General features: G+C 37.2%; 2 pseudogenes; both read left to right on the top strand.

Moving 5' to 3' along the window:
• The first annotated feature begins 609 nt into the window (after positions 1 to 609).
• Positions 610 to 1,393, top strand: LOC149175979 (aldehyde dehydrogenase family 3 member H1 pseudogene; annotated as a pseudogene).
• A 785-nt stretch (positions 1,394 to 2,178) lies between these two features.
• On the top strand, positions 2,179 to 6,985 carry LOC149175978 (aldehyde dehydrogenase family 3 member H1 pseudogene; annotated as a pseudogene).
• The last annotated feature ends 734 nt before the right edge of the window (positions 6,986 to 7,719 follow it).

Genomic DNA, 7,719 nt, shown 5'->3' with positions numbered 1-7,719 from the left:
TGTCCTCCTGCTGGTCCGTCATGTAGCTCTTACAAAACCTTTTGTGCTTAAGGTTTTTCTAAACATCTTAACAAAATTGAATCATAATTTTGCCTAAACAATACATCATTTACAATTATGAAGTTTTTTGCTTTCAATATAATGGCATGTTTGTTTTTATAGGAAAGATTAGAAGGAGCATATCCATTTTTTAAATAGAAAATCAGATCTGCATATTGTGATTCAGGGTCTGTGATACTTATTTGATTGATATCTTCTGTATCTTTAGGTTCTTGAATATTGGATGCTTCTGCTAACAACTTGCAAAAACCTTGGCCTTTGACAATCTTTGCTGGTGTTATCACTCAAGGAAAAATATTTTAAATCTTGAACATCATTTTTTTTAAATTTCTCAAAGGGTTCCTGTGGATGGAAGTCCTGTGTTTCTTCTCTATCAGGATTGGGCTTTTGGGATTATATTTCTCAAGATATGGACAAAATTGGTATTGTTGGGTCAAATGGCACCCCTTACAGATGAAAGCTAGCGAATAAAGTTCAAGCAAGTCAAATCGGATGGGTTTTCTTGTAAAACAATCATGTCAAGTAGCGATCAAAGAGCTAAAAAGTTGGATGACCTCACAAAAGGTGTCAACAAACACGACTGTCTTCCCCTTATCATCTGAAATTGTGCTAGAGCCATTGTGTGCAGCACTGATTATTTCTGCCTGGAACTATCCACTTTGTAGTGGAATAATAAGAAGAATTGTGATGGTTGCAGCTGCAAAACACCTTACACCTGTAACTTTAGAACTTGGAGGAAAATGTCCAGTTATTGTTGATCCAATAGTAGACTTAGAGGTTACAGCGAGGCGAATTATAGCTGGCAAGTGGGGATGCAATAATGGACAAGCATACATTTCCCCGGATTACATCATAATGTTGGAGTCATTTGCTCATAAATTGATAGAGGCTCTAAAAGTTATTTAAAAAAAAAAAAAAAAAAATCTTTGGAAAGGATCCACCTCAGTCAGCAGACTTGTCTCGTATTGTCAATTTCAGTCATTTTGCACGTTTACAAAGGCTCTTGGATAATCCAAAGGTGTCAGATAAAGTCATCTATGGGGGTCAGCAAGATGAAAAGCGACTGATTATTGCTCCTACTCTCTTGCTGGATGTTCTAATGGATTCCTTGATTATGACAGAAGAAATATTTGGTCCCTTGCTTCCAATAATCACTGTGCAAAAAAAGGAGGAAGCTTTGGAAGTCGTAACTTCTTTTCCAAAGACACTAGCAGCATATCTGTTTACAAAGGACAAAAAGTTTGGACGACAAGTGGTGGCAAGCATTTCTGCTAGAGGAATGGTTGTCAATGACACTACTATACATCTTACAAATCATCATTTACCCTTTTGAGGTGTTAAAGAATCATGGGATATGGATACAATAGAGAAAATAGAGACCTATAACAGAAGAAGGAGTAAGGAAATTCTCTATTCAAGGTTGGAAATCACCAATGGAACTGCTTGAACGGATTGTCACTATTGATGATCTTTGGGTTCATACAGGGGACGCAAATTAATAGGATTTTAATTTAAATTCTGATTGCTGAACCTGATCCTGATGACAGTCAAGAAAGCTATGTTGTTGGTAGATTCAAAGTGATTACTGAACCAGATCCTGATGCCAACCTCTCAGAACAACCAGACACAGTATATGTCCTTTCTAGGAAATCAAGTGATGTGCAGATAGTTGGTTCCAGTTCTGTCGGATCAAATCTTAATTATGGAAATCCTATTACAGAATTGCAACACCATATTCTTGGTTCTAGACTGAACAAACTTGTTGTAAGTGATTTTGAATCCATGCAGTTGAACCTAGAACACAAAGATGCAGATTTGAGAAGAATTCAGGAGTCCACAGTTACTACTTCTGTGCGCCTTCAAGATGTTATTCAAAAGCTCAAATCTCAGATTCCACCTGTTGAAATTGCCCCTGTTATTAGAACTCTTTTCACTATTCTAAGGAATGTCATGGATCATCTAAATGAAACCAAATCCAGTTGCTTGCGCAAGGCTAATCCTATATTTCAATGATCCATTCCAAAGTATTAAGTTGTTCTACAAAAGAGAAGTCGTTGTTCTTGCGTGTACTGGAGTATAATTTCTATCATGAAGGAGCATCGATAGAGGGTAGGAATTATGACAGAGTTAGATCCTGTTGGGTATGTAGGGATCAACCCTAAATGTATTCTCGGACTAAATAAGAATCACGGGGAAGAAATATCTCTACGACTAAGAACAGATGATCTTAATGGATTCAGAAACTATGAGGGAATTAAGAAGACTTTATTGCATGAACTTGCTCATAGTACACTCAGAACATGATGGAAACCTTTTTGCATTAGACAAACAGTTGAATTAAGAAGATATTGCCTTAGGTTGGACAAAGTCGAGAAGCCAGACATTAAGTGGGTTAAGGCATGAAGCTGATGTGGATGAGCTCTTTTCTTCCCACCAAACTTACAGCATTAACAAGCTTGGAGGGAATCCTTTACATTATGTGGTAGATGTTCGTGCTTCTGCGGCAGCTGTAGCACTATGATACCTTGAAAATTAACCTCCTCATATTGCATCATTTGAAGATACAGCTAAGTCATCGGGAACAATTTACTTAAGGGAATTACACAGCAAGTAAGGTTATGTCACAAATCTTGATGATTTACCTTGTTTCAGTTTTGAATAGCTTCAGGACAGTCAAAAATTTGGTATTAGAACTATGTCTTGTGATTAAACAGCGGTTTTGTAGCGCGCTACGAAACTGTTGTAGGTGATACATAATGCACAGCAGTTTCGTAGCGCGCTACGAAACTGCTGAAGATGCATAATTAACGTTCAGTCAACCAAATTTGGAAGACTTTTTCAATCATCGTTAAAAAGTTTTTTTCATCACACATGTACATGGGAAAGGCTTACAACACATGAAGTACGTGGCACTCCAATGGATTGTTGACTAATTCATGAAGATCAACATGGTTAATTACTTCCGAATATCTTTGAGGAAACCAAAAGCATAAAAACAGGGGCAATTTCTTGTTTCTCAGCAAAGGTAAAGGGATAAGACATTAAGGACCAGTAAGAAGCTTCGAACATCCACCACAGCTAAAGCTGAAGGAAACCACTTGTCAGAGAATGAATCTTGATTGTAATTAAGGCTATTATTAGCATAATATGGAGTTAGACTCCTATTTGATTTAGATCTCTAGAAAGTCTAGTAGCAGTTTGTTACATTTAATAGGTAGTTAAAATCTGAATAGGTGTCATTAGAAGTAGATCTCGAGTTCCCCTCATGCTTGAGGAGGAATCTCAGTTAGGTAGAAGAGCTCTATATATAGGAGAAAGAACAATGTAATAAAGGGGGGAAATTTATAAGTAAAAGCCCTGATATTTGGCTTATGTAAAGACTCTGTTTTTTGATATTACAGTATTGGCTTCTACTTCTCAAGAATCATAAGGCTTCAATGTATGAGTTTCCTTTGTTGTCTTTTCATGTTATTTACAGTGTTATGAGTATCTGATTACTTAGAAATCACTTACAGTGTTCTAATTTCCTTCATATACTCATAAACTGCTTTCTATGTGTTTGGTGTGTTGAAATCTGAATGTCTTGACTTCTATGCAAAGCCAATCCTGTTGTTAATACTAAATCATATATGACTCCATAAGCCCAATGGATACTTGTTAGTTGTGTTTCCACCATTTTTATTTCTTAGTTGTTTTACAAGAGTTAGCCATCTTGATCATAATCAAAAACCTTTAAATCCTTTAAGAGAGCGCTCTCAGGTTGGGGAGGCTAAACCTCAGCCTAAAGTAGGTTTGAAACAGTTGCTTGAAGTCTTCGTGGTTTGCAGCCTTCCAGGGCTAGATTTTGAGATAACATTTTGGTGCGTCTGTTGGGAGCCTGAAGATTATTCTTTCCCGAAAACAAAAACTAAACTTCTGAAGGTAGCAGGAGCTCAGAAGAATTTTCGAGGCTACAATATACCTTGGCAACTCCATTGTTGAAGAATTCGAAATTCATAGATTCATGGTGATTCCACTGGAGTTATGAAGAACCCAGATGCTACCATTCTTATTTCAAGGTATGCATGCATAAATTTTTCAGGAATTCATGGTTTCCCAAATCATTTTCCCAAGGATGCATATTTTCTAAGGAATGGCCCAAAATTCAATGGAGAATATTTGAGTTTAACTTTGAAGCATATATCAAATTTTTGTGATTTTACCGAGCTTCTTAGAGTTAAACATGAAGATGTTTGCATTATGTTGTTCTATGATTCATTTCAAGGGAAATGTAAACAGTGGATTGAAAGCTTTCCTACCAAATCCATTAAGTCATTTGAAGACTTTTGGCTTATGTTTTTGGAGGAATGGATAGATAGATAAGATGTGGTGGCAAACTCTCCTTCAATTCAAGGTTTCAAACAATGGAATAATGATCATATTAATGAAGGAATAGATCAAAAAATTTCTTTGTCCTTGTCTTCTTATCTAAAATCATTTCAGTGCAAGACAGAAGATAAGATGAAATTTTTGGATGAAGTTGCTAAGGACATTGAGAAAGAAATTGAAGGTTGACAAGGTAAAATTCAATCGTATAGTCTTCATGGTCATGATCATTCTTTTCAGAAGGTTTCTATGTCAGAACACAAGGAGAGGATGTTGCTTCCTATCTCTTTTGTGATTGAGGAAGAATACACTGTTATTAAGGATCAGTTGGCACAACTAGAAAGTTACGAGAATCATCAAGCTGATCATGTATTCTGGGATCCTATAGCTAAATACATGGAAGAGTTTTACTCTCCAGTGTTTCAGCTTTCCTATGAAGATCAGAGGAAATTTCAGTGGCAATGGCCATCACAATATCATAGTGGCTCTGAACTCCGATGCAATAAAAAAGCTCAAATATCAGATAAGACAAATGATTGGCTACATTGGAAATTTCACTTTGATTGAGCTGAAAGAAGTGTGAATTGATAGGGTAGGTAGGTAGGAAAATGCAAATAAGCTCAAGGTTGACTGAGCATTTTTTAAGTAGATGTAGATTTCTTTCTCCTACAGTGATCATCAAGCTTAAGCCCAAGGTGAAAGATCAAGAAGCTGGAAAGGGATGTTTGTTGAGCAAATCTATGTTTTTCATAAAGAGGACAAAGCATTGGACCTACATGTTCTTAGCGTGCCATAGGGGCACACTATCCCAAGTGGAACCACCTGTTATCACTCAAGGAAAAATATTTTAAATCTTGAACATCATTTTTTTTAAATTTCTCAAAGGGTTCCTGTGGATGGAAGTCCCGTGTTTCTTCTCTATCAGGATTGGGCTTTTCGGCTTATATTTCTCAAGATATGGACAAAATTGGTATTTCTAGGTCAAATGGCACCCCTTACAGATGACAGCTGGCGAATAAAGTTCGAGCAAGTCAAAGCGGATGGGTTTTCTTGTAAAACAATCATGCCAAGTAGCGATCAAAGAGCTAAAAAGTTGGATGACCCCACAAAAGGTGTAAACAAACATGACTGTCTTCCCCTCATCAGCTAAAATTGTGCCAAACCCATTGCGTGCAACACTGATTATTTTTGCCTAGAACTATCCACTTTGTAGTGGAAAAATAGGAAGAATTGTGATGGCTGCAACGGCAAAACACCTTACTCCTGTAACTTTAGAACTTGGAGGAAAATGTCCAGTTATTGTTGATCCAACAGTAGACTTAGAGGTTACAGCGAGGCGAATTATAGCTGGAAAGTGGGGATGTAATAATGGACAAGCATACATTTCCCCGGATTACATCATAACACTGGAGTCATTTTCTCATAAATTGATAGAGGCTCTAAAAGTTATTTAAAAAAAAAAAAAAAAAAAATCTTTGGAAAGGATCCACCTCAGTCAGCAGACTTGTCTCGTACTGTCAATTTCAGTCATTTTTCACGTTTAACAAGGCTCTTGGATAATCCAAAGGTGTCAGATAAAGTCATATATCGGGGTCAACGAGATGAAAAGCGACTGATTATTGCTCCTACTCTCTTGCTGGATGTTCTAATGGATTCCTTGATTATGACAGAAGAAATATTTGGTCCCTTGCTTCCAATAATCACTGTGCAAAAAATGGAGGAAGCTTTGGAAGTCGTAACTTCTTTGCCAAAGCCACTAGCAGCATATCTGTTTACAAAGGACAAAAATTTTGGACGACAAGTGGTGGCAAGCATTTCTGCTGGAGGAATGGTTGTCAATGACACTGATATACATCTTACAAATCATCATTTACCCTTTGGAGGTGTTAAAGAATCGTGGGATATGGATACAACAGAGAAAATAGAGACCTCTAAACAGAAGGAGGAGTAAGGAAATTCTCTGTTCAAGGTTGGAAATCACCAGTGGAACTGCTTGAATGGATTGTCACTATTGATGATCTTCCGGTTCATACAGGGGACGCAAATTAATAGGCTTTTAATTTAAATTCTGATTGTTGAACCTGATCCCGATGACAGTCAAGAAGGCTATGCTGTTGGTAGATTCAAAGCGATTACTGAACCAGATCCTGATGCCAGCCTCTCAGAACAACCAGACACAGTATATGTCCTTTCTAGGCAATCAAGTGATGTGCAGATAGTTGGTTCTAGTTCTGTTGGATCAAATCTTAATTGTGGAAATCCTGTTGCAGAATTTCAACAACATATTCTTGGTTCTAGACTAAACAAACCTGTTGTAAGTGATTTTGAATCCATGCAGTTGAACCTAGAACACGAAGATGCAGATTTGAGAAGAATTCAAGAGTCCACAGCTACTACTTCTGTGTGCCTTCAAGATGCTATTCAAAAGCTCAAGTCTCAGATGCCACCTGTTGAAATTTCCCCTGTTATTAGAACTCTATTCACTATTCTAAGGAATGTCATGGATCATCTAAATGAAACCAAATCTAGTTGCTTGCGCAAGGCTAATCCTATATTTTAATGATCCATTCCAAAGTATCAAGTTGTTCTACAAAAGAGAAGTCGTTGTTATTGTGTGTACTGGGGTATAATTTCTATCATGAAGGAGCATCGATAGAGGGTAGGAATTATGACAGAGTTAGCTCCTGTTGGGTATGTAGGGATTAGCCCTAAATGTATTCTTGTATTAAATAAGAATCATGGGGAAGAAATATCTCTACGGCTACGAACAGGTGATCTTAATGGATTCAGAAACTATGTGACCATTAATAAGACTTTATTGCATGAACTTGCTCACATAGTACACTCAGAACATGATGCAAACCTTTTTGCATTAGACAAACAGTTGAATTAAGAAGCTATTGCCTTGGATTGGACAAAGTCGAGAAGCCAGACATTAAGTGGGTTAAGGCATGAAGCTGATGTGGATGAGCTCTTTTCTTCCCACCAAACTTATAGCATTAACAAGCTTGGAGGGAATCCTTTACATTCTGTGGTAGATGCTCGTGCTTCTGTAGCAGCTGCAGCACTAAGACACCTTGAAAATTCACCTCCTTGTCATATTGCATCATTTGAAGATACAGCTAAGTCAGCGGGAACAATTTCCTTAAGGGAATCACACAGCAAGTAAGGTTATGTCACAAATCTTGATGATTTACCTTGTTTCAGTTTTGAATAGCTTCAGGACAGTAAAAAATTTGGAATTAGAACTGTGTCTTGTGATTACACAGCAGTTTCGTAGCGTGCTACGAAACT

The sequence above is a fragment of the Pinus tabuliformis genome, chromosome 4_1, assembly GCF_031772625.1.
Source record: "Pinus tabuliformis cultivar Carrire ecotype Pingquan chromosome 4_1, CPIR1, whole genome shotgun sequence".
In the NCBI taxonomy this organism is placed as follows: Eukaryota; Viridiplantae; Streptophyta; class Pinopsida; order Pinales; family Pinaceae; genus Pinus; species Pinus tabuliformis.
The sequence above is the reverse complement of the archived record's forward strand: the minus strand, read 5'-3'. Positions and strand labels throughout refer to the sequence as shown.